Source organism: Rhinoderma darwinii, unplaced genomic scaffold (assembly GCF_050947455.1).
Source record: "Rhinoderma darwinii isolate aRhiDar2 unplaced genomic scaffold, aRhiDar2.hap1 Scaffold_77, whole genome shotgun sequence".
NCBI classification, from domain to species: Eukaryota; Metazoa; Chordata; class Amphibia; order Anura; family Rhinodermatidae; genus Rhinoderma; species Rhinoderma darwinii.
Window position 1 is genome coordinate 567496 of NW_027464333.1, and position 17044 is coordinate 584539.

Sequence of the window (17044 nt, forward strand, 5' to 3'; positions counted from 1 at the left end):
TCAGGGGCTTCTGCACACATGACTTAGCACCAGAAAAGCTCCAGTAGGCCAAATGGTGGTCCTTTCCTTCTGAGCCCTCCCATGGGCCCAAAGGGCAGTTTATCACCACAAATGGGGTATTGCCGCACTAAGGACAAATTGGGCAACAAAATGGGGTATGTTGTTCCTTGTGAAAATAAGAAATTTTGATCAAAAATGACATCTTATTGTAAAAAATATAATTTTTTTCATTTCACAGCCCAATTCAAATAGGTGCTGTGAAAAACCTGTGCGGTCAAAATGATAACAAAAACCATAAATGAATTCCTTGAGGGGTGTAGTTTCCAAAATGGGGTCACTTCTGGTGGGTTTCCATTGCTTTGATACCTCTGGGGCTCTGCAAATGCGACATGGCACCCGAAAACCAATCCAGCAAAATCTGGACTCCAACAAACACATAGCGCTCCTTTCCTTCTGAGCCCTCCCATGGGCCCAAACGGCAGTTTATCACCACAAATGGGGTATTGCCGCACTAAGGACAAATTGGGCAACAAAATGGGGTATGTTGTTCCCTGTGAAAATAAGAAAATTTGATCAAAAATGACATTTTATTGGAAAAAATATCATTTTTTTCATTTCACAGCCCAATTCAAATAGGTGCTGTGAAAAAACTGTGCGGTCAAAATGATAACAAAAACCATAAATGAATTCCTTGAGGGGTGTAATTTCCAAAATGGGGTCACTTCTGGTGGGTTTCCATTGTTTTGATACCTCAACGCCTCTTCAAACCTGGCATGCTGCCTAAAATATATGCTAATAAAAAAGAGGCCTCAAAATGCACTAGGTGCTTCTTTGCTTCTAGGGCTTGTGTTTTAGTCCACGAGCGCAGTAGGGCCACATGTGGGACATTTCTAAAAACTGCAGAATCTGGACAATACATATTTAGTAGTGTTTCTCTGGTAAAACCTTCTCTGTTACTAAAAAAAAATTTAATAAAATTGAAATTCAGCAGAAAAAATGAAATTTGGAAATTTAATTTCCACTTTGCTTTAATTCCTGTGAAATGCCTGAAGGGTTAAAAAACTTCCTATATGCTGTTTTGAATACTTTGAGGGGTCTAGTTTTTAAAATGGGGTGTTTTATGGGGGTTTCTAATACATAGGCCCCTCAAATCCACTTCAGAACTGAACTGGCACCTTCAAAAAAAGGCTTTTGAAATTTTCTTAAGAATATGAGAAATTGCTGTTTATGTTCTAAGCCTTGTAACGTCCAAGAAAAATAAAAGAATGTTCAAAAAACGATGCCAATCTAAAGTAGACATATGGGAAATGTGAACTAGTAACTATTTTGGGTGGTATAACCGTCTGTTTTTCAAGCAGATGCATTTAAATTCTGAAAAATGCTATTTTTTGTAAATTTTCTCTAAATTTTGCAATTTTTCACAAATAAAGACTGAATATATCGACCAAATTTTACCACGAACATGAAGCCCAAAGTGTCACGAGAAAACAATCTCAGAATCGCTTGGATAGGTTTAAGCATTCCGACGTTATTACCACATAAAGTGAAATATGTCAGATTTGAAAAATGGGCTCTGAGCCTTAAGGCCCAAACTAGGCTGCGTCCTTAAGGGGTTAAAGCTTAAAAAAATGGTTTACATTTATTAAAGATCATATCCGACTACTACCATAACAATTGACAGACATCAGGGTCTCCTTCCAGGAGTGTAATCACTAACCAGAGCATTGCCGACGCTCTGGCCATGGATTCCTGGGTTTTTAAACTCCTAACATCACTGTCCATATAGTGAAAGTGACATCAAGGGCTTTCCCAAGTCAGGAGTTCCCGGCCAGTGAGTGCTAGCGATGCTCTGGCCGGAAACTCCAGAGTTTAAAGCCAAATATGGATATTTAAAGCCATATATGCACAGTAAAGTGAGAGGCTTTCTCTACAAGCGTAATTCCCGGCCACAGCGCTGCCAACGCTCCGACTTGGAATTCTCACATTACAAAGCCCCTAATGTCATTGTCTATGTACAGACAGTAACATCAAGGGATCCTCCAGGAGCAGAATCCATATATGGACAGTGACGTCAGGGGCTCCCTCCAGGAGTGGAATCCCCAGCCAGTGCAATGCCAGTGTTCTGGCCTAGGATTTTGGCATCTTAAAGCTCCTAACGTCAGTGTCCATTTATGGACAGTGTTGTCAGGGGCTTCCCTAGGAGCAGAATCCCCAGTCAGAGCGTTGCTAACGTCAGGGGCTTTCCGAGCCTAGTGCTTAAAGTAACGCTGTGCCCGGGGAGTTCAGGTGATATATCCCACTCTATGCCTATACAGCCTTCCGTTGGAGGTATACGTAGAGACTTCTCCCAACGCATACCTCTGAAGAAAAGAAAAAAATTGAATGTGAACATACTCCAAGAAGCCCACAGCTCTGAATAAATATGGCGCAACTTGGGTTGTCAGTGCTGCACAAACTGACATCTACACCAGTTAGCATAGATGTCAGCTATAATATCCGCAGGTGTAAATTAAATATGTCATGCAGGAGATCTGCTCTCCCGCTGGTCCCGACTTACTAGCTGAAAAGACGCGAAAACAGCATAATGTCTCAAAAAGCTAAAATTTTTACTCAAAACGGGCATGCGCCAAAATTTCCCATTACATTACTTTACAATATCATGTATTATAAAGACATTTACTTTTGAGCTACTTTGACTAAATCGTTAGCAAATGGAAAAAAAAAACACCAAGGAAAAAAATGTAATTAAAAATCTACGGCCTCCTCCATTTCCCCTCTAGCTGTCCTTTCCATCTCCAAAATGGTGTGTTTTCTGCCATTTTAAGTAGAAAAATTTCTATATGCTCACCATTTAGGCAAAGTAGCAGGAGGGTATATTATGCAGCTTCTCAAACTCTACCTTGAAGAGCTGTGTGGTTTGTATTTTAATAGTAACTTTTTAATCTAAATTAAATTTTTACTCTGCCTGATTTGGTATTTATTTGTTCAGAGTTTCAAGCTCACATTGACTTGGTCCTCCCCTATAGGACCTCTCTATCTGTTGAACTAAGTATCATTACTAAAACTTATCTGAATCTGATTCTTAAACATCTAGTTACTACTTCTGATCATACAGTACAGTCAGCCAAGCATACCAAGTTACCAAGTTCAATCACACAATATTAAAATGAGTAAGGAGCATGGATACATATCAGCATTAGATACACATGGGTAGAACTTATCATTGTCAAACCTTGTTCTTAAAGCTTAAAAAAATGGTTTAAATTTATTAAAGATCATATCCGACTACTACCATAGCAATTGACAGACATCAGGGGCTCCTTCCAGGAGAGTAATCACTAACCAGAGCATTGCCGACGCTCTGGCCATGGATTCCTGGGTTTTTAAACTCCTAACATCACTGTCCATATAGTGAAAGTGACATCAAGGGCTTTCCCAAGTCAGGAGTTCCCGGCCAGTGAGTGCTTGCGATGCTCTGGCCGGGGACTCCAGAGTTTAAAGCCAAATATGGATATTTAAAGCCATATATGCACAGTAAAGTGAGAGGCTTTCTTTACAAGCGTAATTCCCGGCCACAGCGCTGCCAACGCTCCGACTTGGAATTCTCACATTACAAAGCCCCTAATGTAATTGTCTATGTACAGACAGTAACATCAAGGGATCCTCCAGGAGCAGAATCCATATATGGACAGTGACGTCAGGGGCTCCCTCCAGGAGTGGAATCCCCAGCCAGTGCAATGCCAGTGTTCTGGCCTAGGATTTTGGCATCTTAAAGCTCCTAGCGTCAGTGTCCATTCATGGACAGTGTTGTCAGGGGCTTCCCTAGGAGCAGAATCCCCAGTCAGAACGTTGCTAACGTCAGGGGCTTTCCGAGCCTAGTGCTTAAAGTAACGCTGTGCCCGGGGAGTTCAGGTGATATATCCCACTCTATGCCTATACAGCCTTCCGTTGGAGGTATACGTAGAGACTTCTCCCAACGCATACCTCTGAAGAAAAGAAAAAAATTGAATGTGAACATACTCCAAGAAGCCCACAGCTCTGAATAAATATGGCGCAACTTGGGTTGTCAGTGCTGCACAAACTGACATCTACACCAGTTAGCATAGATGTCAGCTATAATATCCGCAGGTGTAAATTAAATATGTCATGCAGGAGATCTGCTCTCCCGCTGGTCCCGACTTACTAGCTGAAAAGACGCGAAAACAGCATAATGTCTCAAAAAGCTAAAATTTTTACTCAAAACGGGCATGCGCCAAAATTTCCCATTACATTACTTTACAATATCATGTATTATAAAGACATTTACTTTTGAGCTACTTTGACTAAATCGTTAGCAAATGGAAAAAAAAAACACCAAGGAAAAAAATGTAATTAAAAATCTACGGCCTCCTCCATTTCCCCTCTAGCTGTCCTTTCCATCTCCAAAATGGTGTGTTTTCTGCCATTTTAAGTAGAAAAATTTCTATATGCTCACCATTTAGGCAAAGTAGCAGGAGGGTATATTATGCAGCTTCTCAAACTCTACCTTGAAGAGCTGTGTGGTTTGTATTTTAATAGTAACTTTTTAATCTAAATTAAATTTTTACTCTGCCTGATTTGGTATTTATTTGTTCAGAGTTTCAAGCTCACATTGACTTGGTCCTCCCCTATAGGACCTCTCTATCTGTTGAACTAAGTATCATTACTAAAACTTATCTGAATCTGATTCTTAAACATCTAGTTACTACTTCTGATCATACAGTACAGTCAGCCAAGCATACCAAGTTACCAAGTTCAATCACACAATATTAAAATGAGTAAGGAGCATGGATACATATCAGCATTAGATACAAATGGGTAGAACTTATCATTGTCAAACCTTGTTCTTAAAGCTTAAAAAAATGGTTTAAATTTATTAAAGATCATATCCGACTACTACCATAACAATTGACAGACATCAGGGGCTCCTTCCAGGAGAGTAATCACTAACCAGAGCATTGCCGACGCTCTGGCCATGGATTCCTGGGTTTTTAAACTCCTAACATCACTGTCCATATAGTGAAAGTGACATCAAGGGCTTTCCCAAGTCAGGAGTTCCCGGCCAGTGAGTGCTTGCGATGCTCTGGCCGGGGACTCCAGAGTTTAAAGCCAAATATGGATATTTAAAGCCATATATGCACAGTAAAGTGAGAGGCTTTCTTTACAAGCGTAATTCCCGGCCACAGCGCTGCCAACGCTCCGACTTGGAATTCTCACATTACAAAGCCCCTAATGTAATTGTCTATGTACAGACAGTAACATCAAGGGATCCTCCAGGAGCAGAATCCATATATGGATAGTGACGTCAGGGGCTCCCTCCAGGAGTGGAATCCCCAGCCAGTGCAATGCCAGTGTTCTGGCCTAGGATTTTGGCATCTTAAAGCTCCTAACGTCAGTGTCCATTTATGGACAGTGTTGTCAGGGGCTTCCCTAGGAGCAGAATCCCCAGTCAGAGCGTTGCTAACGTCAGGGGCTTTCCGAGCCTAGTGCTTAAAGTAACGCTGTGCCCGGGGAGTTCAGGTGATATATCCCACTCTATGCCTATACAGCCTTCCGTTGGAGGTATACGTAGAGACTTCTCCCAACGCATACCTCTGAAGAAAAGAAAAAAATTGAATGTGAACATACTCCAAGAAGCCCACAGCTCTGAATAAATATGGCGCAACTTGGGTTGTCAGTGCTGCACAAACTGACATCTACACCAGTTAGCATAGATGTCAGCTATAATATCCGCAGGTGTAAATTAAATATGTCATGCAGGAGATCTGCTCTCCCGCTGGTCCCGACTTACTAGCTGAAAAGACGCGAAAACAGCATAATGTCTCAAAAAGCTAAAATTTTTACTCAAAACGGGCATGCGCCAAAATTTCCCATTACATTACTTTACAATATCATGTATTATAAAGACATTTACTTTTGAGCTACTTTGACTAAATCGTTAGCAAATGGAAAAAAAAAACACCAAGGAAAAAAATGTAATTAAAAATCTACGGCCTCCTCCATTTCCCCTCTAGCTGTCCTTTCCATCTCCAAAATGGTGTGTTTTCTGCCATTTTAAGTAGAAAAATTTCTATATGCTCACCATTTAGGCAAAGTAGCAGGAGGGTATATTATGCAGCTTCTCAAACTCTACCTTGAAGAGCTGTGTGGTTTGTATTTTAATAGTAACTTTTTAATCTAAATTAAATTTTTACTCTGCCTGATTTGGTATTTATTTGTTCAGAGTTTCAAGCTCACATTGACTTGGTCCTCCCCTATAGGACCTCTCTATCTGTTGAACTAAGTATCATTACTAAAACTTATCTGAATCTGATTCTTAAACATCTAGTTACTACTTCTGATCATACAGTACAGTCAGCCAAGCATACCAAGTTACCAAGTTCAATCACACAATATTAAAATGAGTAAGGAGCATGGATACATATCAGCATTAGATACACATGGGTAGAACTTATCATTGTCAAACCTTGTTCTTAAAGCTTAAAAAAATGGTTTAAATTTATTAAAGATCATATCCGACTACTACCATAGCAATTGACAGACATCAGGGGCTCCTTCCAGGAGAGTAATCACTAACCAGAGCATTGCCGACGCTCTGGCCATGGATTCCTGGGTTTTTAAACTCCTAACATCACTGTCCATATAGTGAAAGTGACATCAAGGGCTTTCCCAAGTCAGGAGTTCCCGGCCAGTGAGTGCTTGCGATGCTCTGGCCGGGGACTCCAGAGTTTAAAGCCAAATATGGATATTTAAAGCCATATATGCACAGTAAAGTGAGAGGCTTTCTTTACAAGCGTAATTCCCGGCCACAGCGCTGCCAACGCTCCGACTTGGAATTCTCACATTACAAAGCCCCTAATGTAATTGTCTATGTACAGACAGTAACATCAAGGGATCCTCCAGGAGCAGAATCCATATATGGACAGTGACGTCAGGGGCTCCCTCCAGGAGTGGAATCCCCAGCCAGTGCAATGCCAGTGTTCTGGCCTAGGATTTTGGCATCTTAAAGCTCCTAGCGTCAGTGTCCATTCATGGACAGTGTTGTCAGGGGCTTCCCTAGGAGCAGAATCCCCAGTCAGAGCGTTGCTAACGTCAGGGGCTTTCCGAGCCTAGTGCTTAAAGTAACGCTGTGCCCGGGGAGTTCAGGTGATATATCCCACTCTATGCCTATACAGCCTTCCGTTGGAGGTATACGTAGAGACTTCTCCCAACGCATACCTCTGAAGAAAAGAAAAAAATTGAATGTGAACATACTCCAAGAAGCCCACAGCTCTGAATAAATATGGCGCAACTTGGGTTGTCAGTGCTGCACAAACTGACATCTACACCAGTTAGCATAGATGTCAGCTATAATATCCGCAGGTGTAAATTAAATATGTCATGCAGGAGTTCTGCTCTCCCGCTGGTCCCGACTTACTAGCTGAAAAGACGCGAAAACAGCATAATGTCTCAAAAAGCTAAAATTTTTACTCAAAACGGGCATGCGCCAAAATTTCCCATTACATTACTTTACAATATCATGTATTATAAAGACATTTACTTTTGAGCTACTTTGACTAAATCGTTAGCAAATGGAAAAAAAAAACACCAAGGAAAAAAATGTAATTAAAAATCTACGGCCTCCTCCATTTCCCCTCTAGCTGTCCTTTCCATCTCCAAAATGGTGTGTTTTCTGCCATTTTAAGTAGAAAAATTTCTATATGCTCACCATTTAGGCAAAGTAGCAGGAGGGTATATTATGCAGCTTCTCAAACTCTACCTTGAAGAGCTGTGTGGTTTGTATTTTAATAGTAACTTTTTAATCTAAATTAAATTTTTACTCTGCCTGATTTGGTATTTATTTGTTCAGAGTTTCAAGCTCACATTGACTTGGTCCTCCCCTATAGGACCTCTCTATCTGTTGAACTAAGTATCATTACTAAAACTTATCTGAATCTGATTCTTAAACATCTAGTTACTACTTCTGATCATACAGTACAGTCAGCCAAGCATACCAAGTTACCAAGTTCAATCACACAATATTAAAATGAGTAAGGAGCATGGATACATATCAGCATTAGATACACATGGGTAGAACTTATCATTGTCAAACCTTGTTCTTAAAGCTTAAAAAAATGGTTTAAATTTATTAAAGATCATATCCGACTACTACCATAGCAATTGACAGACATCAGGGGCTCCTTCCAGGAGAGTAATCACTAACCAGAGCATTGCCGACGCTCTGGCCATGGATTCCTGGGTTTTTAAACTCCTAACATCACTGTCCATATAGTGAAAGTGACATCAAGGGCTTTCCCAAGTCAGGAGTTCCCGGCCAGTGAGTGCTTGCGATGCTCTGGCCGGGGACTCCAGAGTTTAAAGCCAAATATGGATATTTAAAGCCATATATGCACAGTAAAGTGAGAGGCTTTCTTTACAAGCGTAATTCCCGGCCACAGCGCTGCCAACGCTCCGACTTGGAATTCTCACATTACAAAGCCCCTAATGTAATTGTCTATGTACAGACAGTAACATCAAGGGATCCTCCAGGAGCAGAATCCATATATGGACAGTGACGTCAGGGGCTCCCTCCAGGAGTGGAATCCCCAGCCAGTGCAATGCCAGTGTTCTGGCCTAGGATTTTGGCATCTTAAAGCTCCTAGCGTCAGTGTCCATTCATGGACAGTGTTGTCAGGGGCTTCCCTAGGAGCAGAATCCCCAGTCAGAACGTTGCTAACGTCAGGGGCTTTCCGAGCCTAGTGCTTAAAGTAACGCTGTGCCCGGGGAGTTCAGGTGATATATCCCACTCTATGCCTATACAGCCTTCCGTTGGAGGTATACGTAGAGACTTCTCCCAACGCATACCTCTGAAGAAAAGAAAAAAATTGAATGTGAACATACTCCAAGAAGCCCACAGCTCTGAATAAATATGGCGCAACTTGGGTTGTCAGTGCTGCACAAACTGACATCTACACCAGTTAGCATAGATGTCAGCTATAATATCCGCAGGTGTAAATTAAATATGTCATGCAGGAGATCTGCTCTCCCGCTGGTCCCGACTTACTAGCTGAAAAGACGCGAAAACAGCATAATGTCTCAAAAAGCTAAAATTTTTACTCAAAACGGGCATGCGCCAAAATTTCCCATTACATTACTTTACAATATCATGTATTATAAAGACATTTACTTTTGAGCTACTTTGACTAAATCGTGAGCAAATGGAAAAAAAAAACACCAAGGAAAAAAATGTAATTAAAAATCTACGGCCTCCTCCATTTCCCCTCTAGCTGTCCTTTCCATCTCCAAAATGGTGTGTTTTCTGCCATTTTAAGTAGAAAAATTTCTATATGCTCACCATTTAGGCAAAGTAGCAGGAGGGTATATTATGCAGCTTCTCAAACTCTACCTTGAAGAGCTGTGTGGTTTGTATTTTAATAGTAACTTTTTAATCTAAATTAAATTTTTACTCTGCCTGATTTGGTATTTATTTGTTCAGAGTTTCAAGCTCACATTGACTTGGTCCTCCCCTATAGGACCTCTCTATCTGTTGAACTAAGTATCATTACTAAAACTTATCTGAATCTGATTCTTAAACATCTAGTTACTACTTCTGATCATACAGTACAGTCAGCCAAGCATACCAAGTTACCAAGTTCAATCACACAATATTAAAATGAGTAAGGAGCATGGATACATATCAGCATTAGATACAAATGGGTAGAACTTATCATTGTCAAACCTTGTTCTTAAAGCTTAAAAAAATGGTTTAAATTTATTAAAGATCATATCCGACTACTACCATAACAATTGACAGACATCAGGGGCTCCTTCCAGGAGAGTAATCACTAACCAGAGCATTGCCGACGCTCTGGCCATGGATTCCTGGGTTTTTAAACTCCTAACATCACTGTCCATATAGTGAAAGTGACATCAAGGGCTTTCCCAAGTCAGGAGTTCCCGGCCAGTGAGTGCTTGCGATGCTCTGGCCGGGGACTCCAGAGTTTAAAGCCAAATATGGATATTTAAAGCCATATATGCACAGTAAAGTGAGAGGCTTTCTTTACAAGCGTAATTCCCGGCCACAGCGCTGCCAACGCTCCGACTTGGAATTCTCACATTACAAAGCCCCTAATGTAATTGTCTATGTACAGACAGTAACATCAAGGGATCCTCCAGGAGCAGAATCCATATATGGACAGTGACGTCAGGGGCTCCCTCCAGGAGTGGAATCCCCAGCCAGTGCAATGCCAGTGTTCTGGCCTAGGATTTTGGCATCTTAAAGCTCCTAACGTCAGTGTCCATTTATGGACAGTGTTGTCAGGGGCTTCCCTAGGAGCAGAATCCCCAGTCAGAGCGTTGCTAACGTCAGGGGCTTTCCGAGCCTAGTGCTTAAAGTAACGCTGTGCCCGGGGAGTTCAGGTGATATATCCCACTCTATGCCTATACAGCCTTCCGTTGGAGGTATACGTAGAGACTTCTCCCAACGCATACCTCTGAAGAAAAGAAAAAAATTGAATGTGAACATACTCCAAGAAGCCCACAGCTCTGAATAAATATGGCGCAACTTGGGTTGTCAGTGCTGCACAAACTGACATCTACACCAGTTAGCATAGATGTCAGCTATAATATCCGCAGGTGTAAATTAAATATGTCATGCAGGAGATCTGCTCTCCCGCTGGTCCCGACTTACTAGCTGAAAAGACGCGAAAACAGCATAATGTCTCAAAAAGCTAAAATTTTTACTCAAAACGGGCATGCGCCTAAATTTCCCATTACATTACTTTACAATATCATGTATTATAAAGACATTTACTTTTGAGCTACTTTGACTAAATCGTTAGCAAATGGAAAAAAAAAACACCAAGGAAAAAAATGTAATTAAAAATCTACGGCCTCCTCCATTTCCCCTCTAGCTGTCCTTTCCATCTCCAAAATGGTGTGTTTTCTGCCATTTTAAGTAGAAAAATTTCTATATGCTCACCATTTAGGCAAAGTAGCAGGAGGGTATATTATGCAGCTTCTCAAACTCTACCTTGAAGAGCTGTGTGGTTTGTATTTTAATAGTAACTTTTTAATCTAAATTAAATTTTTACTCTGCCTGACTTGGTATTTATTTGTTCAGAGTTTCAAGCTCACATTGACTTGGTCCTCCCCTATAGGACCTCTCTATCTGTTGAACTAAGTATCATTACTAAAACTTATCTGAATCTGATTCTTAAACATCTAGTTACTACTTCTGATCATACAGTACAGTCAGCCAAGCATACCAAGTTACCAAGTTCAATCACACAATATTAAAATGAGTAAGGAGCATGGATACATATCAGCATTAGATACACATGGGTAGTACTTATCATTGTCAAACCTTGTTCTTAAAGCTTAAAAAAATGGTTTAAATTTATTAAAGATCATATCCGACTACTACAATAACAATTGACAGACATCAGGGGCTCCTTCCAGGAGAGTAATCACTAACCAGAGCATTGCCGACGCTCTGGCCATGGATTCCTGGGTTTTTAAACTCCTAACATCACTGTCCATATAGTGAAAGTGACATCAAGGGCTTTCCCAAGTCAGGAGTTCCCGGCCAGTGAGTGCTTGCGATGCTCTGGCCGGGGACTCCAGAGTTTAAAGCCAAATATGGATATTTAAAGCCATATATGCACAGTAAAGTGAGAGGCTTTCTCTACAAGCGTAATTCCCGGCCACAGCGCTGCCAACGCTCCGACTTGGAATTCTCACATTACAAAGCCCCTAATGTCACTGTCTATGTACAGACAGTAACATCAAGGGATCCTCCAGGAGCAGAATCCATATATGGACAGTGACGTCAGGGGCTCCCTCCAGGAGTGGAATCCCCAGCCTGTGCAATGCCAGTGTTCTGGCCTAGAATTTTGGCATCTTAAAGCTCCTAACGTCAGTGTCCATTTATGGACAGTGTTGTCAGGGGCTTCCCTAGGAGCAGAATGCCCAGTCAGAGCGTTGCTAACGTCAGGGGCTTTCCGAGCCTAGTGCTTAAAGTAACGCTGTGCCCGGGGAGTTCAGGTGATATATCCCACTCTATGCCTATACAGCCTTCCATTGGAGGTATACGTAGAGACTTCTCCCGACGCATACCTCTGACGAAAAGAAAAAATTGAATGTGAACATACTCCAAGAAGCCCACAGCTCTGAATAAATATGGCGCAACTAGGGTTGTCAGTGCTCCACAAACTGACATCTACACCAGTTAGCATAGATGTCAGCTATAATATCCGCAGGTGTAAATTAAATATGTCATGCAGGAGATCTGCTCTCCCGCTGGTCCCGACTTACTAGCTGAAAAGACGCGAAAACAGCATAAAGTCTCAAAAAGCTAAAATTTTTACTTAAAACGGGCGTGCGCCAAAATTTCCCATTACATTACTTTACAATATCATGTATTATAACATTTTTTACTTTTGAGCTACTTTGCCTAAATCGTTAGCAAATGAAATAAAAGACACCTAGGAAAAAAAATAATTAAAAAAACTCCGGCCTCCTCCTTTTCCCTTCTAGCTGTCTTTTATATCTCCAAAATAGGTGTGTTTTCTGCCAATTTAGGTAGAAAAAAAAAAGAAACAATTTGCTTATCATTTAAAGAGGTTCTGTCACCACATTATAAGTGCCGTATCTCCTACATAAGGAGATCGGCGCTTTAATGTAGGTTTATTTTTAAAAAACTATCTATTTTTAACACTTTATTAGCGATTTTAGATTTATGCTAATGAGTTGCTTAATGCCCAAGTGGGTGTATTTTTACTTTAGACCAAGTGGGCGTTGTACAGGGGAGTGTATGACGCTGACCAATCAGCCTTATGCACTCCTCTCCATTCATTTACTCAGCGCATAGGGATCCTGCTAGATCCTTATGTGCTGTCTTATACTAACACATTAACAATACTGAAGTGCTTAGACATTTAATAGACATTCCACGGGATGTCTATTCACAATCTCTGCACTTCATTACTGTTTCTATGGTAGTTACAGCAGAGGAAGCGTGATCTCGTTGTATCACGCTTCCTCTGCTGTAACTACCACAGACATAGTAACGAAGTGCAGAGATTGCGAATAGACATCCCGTGGAATGTCTATTCACTGTCTAAACACTTCAGTAGAACGGGTGTCGCGAAAAAAAATTATTATATATAAATTTGATTTTAGTGTGTTATTAAAATAAATTTTATTTATTTGTGTGTTTGTGTTTTACTTTTTTATTTTTTCTAACTTTTACTTCACTATGGGGGCTGCCATTTTTTTTTTCATCTCTGTATGTGTCGATTAACGACACATACAGAGATGGAATACGGCACATACATCCCCATAGAGAATGCGAACGGGAGCCGTTCCATTAACTATGGTGTACGCCGTCTGTGTGGGAAAGGCGCATGCGCCGCTCCCACACAGTCTAAAAGGAAGGTCTTCGGCCGAGCGACATCCAGCGCCATTTTCATGTGCACCGGAAGCCGCGGCCGGACAGTAAGATGACTACTTCCGGTCGTGACTTCCGGACATGTGATTAGAAGCAAGTACTAGGAGCGGAGCGAGCGGACCGAGCGAAGTGAGCGGCGGCAGGAGCAGGTAAGTTGTGTTGCCCAGGTGGTCATTAAGAAACTCATTCGAATAAAGCAAATATAGGTCATAACTCCGTCAAAAATGATCGTTTTTCTAAATAAAAACCACTGCTGTAATCTACATTACAGCGCCGATCACATTATGTACAAGATAGGCCACTTATAATGTGGTGACAGCGCCTCCTTAAGACTGTCATTTCATATGCCATTGTTAAACAGAAGCCTGCAGAAGTAAGTTGCGATAAATTTACTGTTAGTGACATTTTTACTACTTTTTTGTAGGGTTTTTATGACTACCTCTGACAATCCTTCGGGTTTCAGTATCAGGCCCTCAGAAGTCGACTGCACTATTTAATCTGTCAAAACAACGACAGAATCTTGTCACAACGGTGACAAACGGAAACCATTAGCAACGTTTCAGTCACTATTGAGATCAATGGTGATGCAAACGGAAGCTAAGGTTTCCCCTTGCCTTTCCATTGAGGGGTTTCCCCGATGGAAACCCTGAAAGGAAAGACAACGCTGATGTGAACACAGCCTTAGAGGGCATCTCTACCCATAAAATGCTGTATTTGGTATTCTTCCATAGTCTAAATTTTTCTTTTTGTCATGCATGTAGCCATATAACTACAATCAGGGGTGCACCAGGCTGTTAAGTAAGTTCTTATGACCTCCAGGCAATGCTGGAGGTTTCTGACCTATAGCAGCATTAATGGAAAGAAATCAACATTAGCTTATTGTATATTGAAAGCTGCTGCAGCGCTCAGGAGGAAGGACGTTACAGCCGCTTGAGTGGCCATACAATAATTACATATGAAAAGGGGGACATGGTTTTGAAAACTGCTGTAACTCTTGAAACATGTAAGAAACATGTAAAATGGCTAGAGAAAGTCTGAATGTGACCCCATGCCCTGGCATACAAAACTGGAATGGTCTTTACCTGTTTCCCTGCGGTGAACTTTCCTGCAGAGCCTGTGATTATGATGTGAAGATCTTGTAGCATGAAGAAAATGGTGGTCTTGTCTGAGAACTGAACAGGTTTGATGGGACGAAGACTGCTCTACACATAAGAGCTGCTGCATCAGGTGCTTGTCTGTAAAAAAGACACATCACAATGCCTTAGTATTCCATCAGCTGTGATGTCATCAACTGAAGGGAGAAGACTATGATGTCAACTGTAGGGAGAAGCCTGTGAGTGCTATCGATGAATATCCATGAAGAATTCATCATTTGTAGAGCACTGAAAGCAGATCATTATGCTTTATAAACAAATGTACATTTTGAGGCAACTCTGTTAGTAGAAAAAAAAAACACATCGTATACCATTTTACACGTTGGCAATAGAATTCAGAATCACTACTGTAGGCTTATACTGGAACAATTGGGAACTTATTAAGGTTGCAGCATGCTTGGCCATTTTTATTTTTTTGCCTTCTAGCCATAATCTTTTTTTTATTTTAATGTCTACGTTTCTATTTGAGGCCTTGTTTGATTTTTGCAGGACAAGGTGTAACTTTTTTATGCATCACGTTTACGCTAGAAGACTTTCACTTTTGATTAGCACTTTAGAGCTTTACATGTGTATTCTTTTTATAATATTTTTTGTGCTACATTAACGTAATAGCCCAGCGGATCTCTACCTATAATATGCTGCCCTTCAGGAGTATTCCCAGGAACAATCCTCACTTCCTCATGTCTCATGTTAAAAGTGACACAAAGGCCTATTTTACACGAGCGTGATATACGTGCGTGCGACGCGCGTGCTTTTCACGAGTGTCGTACGCACCTATATTAGTCTATGGGGGCATGCAGACAGTCTGTGAGTTTTGCTCAGTGTGAGTCCGCTGAAAAAAACTCACGACATGTCCTATCTTTGTGCGCTGTTCGCGCATCACGCACCCATTCAAGTCAATGGGTGCGTGAAAACCACGCATGCCGCACGGAAGCACTTCCGTGCGAACTGTGTGATTCGCGCAACAGCTGTCAAACTCTGAATGTAAATGTTAAGGATCTGCCAGGCACAGCTTCCGTATCCACGCCCATAGGTAATCAGTCTGCACCTGCTTCTATGTCTGTGAGACTGACTCCATCTTCCACCACTCAGGATGGCAGGCTTAGGAGTGGGAGAGCCTATCATAGCCTGGCCAGACGGAGCTAGCTCCAGCCCTCTGTCTATTTATACCTGCCTTTCCTGTTCCTCCTTGCTTGTGATTCTTCTCATTTGGTTTCCTGGCCCTGCTGCAGCTTCTTGATCTATTTGACCCTGCTTCATTTTGACCCTGGCTTACTGACTACTCTCCTGCTCTGCGTTTGGTACCTCGTACACTCCTGGTTTGACTCGGTTCGTTCACCACTCTTGTTGCTCTCGGTGTTGCCCCTTTTCCCTTGCTTCTGTGTACCCTTATCTGTTTGTCTGTCGTGCACATATTGAGCGTAGGGACTGTCGCCCAGTTGTACCCCGTCGCCTAGGGCGGGTCGTTGCAAGTAGGCAGGGACTGAGTTGCGGGTAGATTAGGGCTCACTTGTCTGTTTCCTTACCCCCGTCATTACAGTAAACAGAAAAGCACCACGTGCTTTTCTGTTTAAAAACATCCAAATGGAGTGTCATAATGATGGCGGCTGCGAGAAAATCTCGCAGTCGCGCATCATACGCTGATGACACATGGAGCTGTTAAGTGCCTTTTGCGCAAGCAAAACGCCGCATTTTTTGCGAGCGCAAAACGCACACGCTCATGTAAATCAGGCCTAAGGGTATGTTCACGCGGCTTATTTTCAGCTGTTTTTCGGGCTGTAAACGCATTGAAAAATGGCTGAAAATACATGGCCTGAACACCTCCGAACATATGCCGATAAATGTCAATGGGAAAAACGGTGTTTCGTTCCCACGGGGCGTTTTTTACGCGTCGTTTCTAAAAACGGCACATAAAAAAACGCCCTGTAAAAAAGAAGTGCATGTCACTTCTTGAGCCGTTTTGGAGCCATTTCTCATTGTCTCAAAGAAAAACAGCTACAAAAATGGCAGTAAAAAAACGCATCAAATAACGCTTTGCATAAAAAACACCTGAAAATCATAGGCTGTTTTCCCTTGAAAACAGCTACGAATTTTACAGCCGTTTTTTGTTAAGCATATGAGCATACCCTTAAAGGGATTTTTTTTTTTTTTTGTTAAACAATTAGTGTATAGGTGATTAAACATTGTTCTAATTTTTGTATTTTTTTTCACGAGTCAGGAAATATTATAATTTAGATTCTAACTTATAATATTTCCCAGCACTGGTCACTAGATGGAGCAATTCCCAAAATTGCAGCACTGCATGTGGTAAAGCAACCACATTGCTTTATGCTGCAAAATTTGAGAATACTCACTCGCTCTAGTGAGCTCTCAGAATCCCCCCCTCCCTTATCCTGGCTAGTGCCGGGAGAAACGAGGGGATTGAACGGTCAAACCTCCTACA

The 17044-nt window shown here is 41.5% G+C and overlaps 1 long non-coding RNA gene across 1 annotated transcript in view; it reads right to left on the reverse strand.

Annotated features, from left to right (window-relative positions):
• LOC142730618 (uncharacterized) overlaps positions 1-14655 on the reverse strand; it is a 132987-nt gene extending 118332 nt beyond the window's left edge. The window contains exon 1 of the long non-coding RNA XR_012878933.1: positions 14530-14655. This is a non-coding gene — a long non-coding RNA (uncharacterized LOC142730618). The remainder of the gene's footprint in view (positions 1-14529) is intronic.
• Between the last annotated feature and the right edge of the window lie 2389 nt (positions 14656-17044).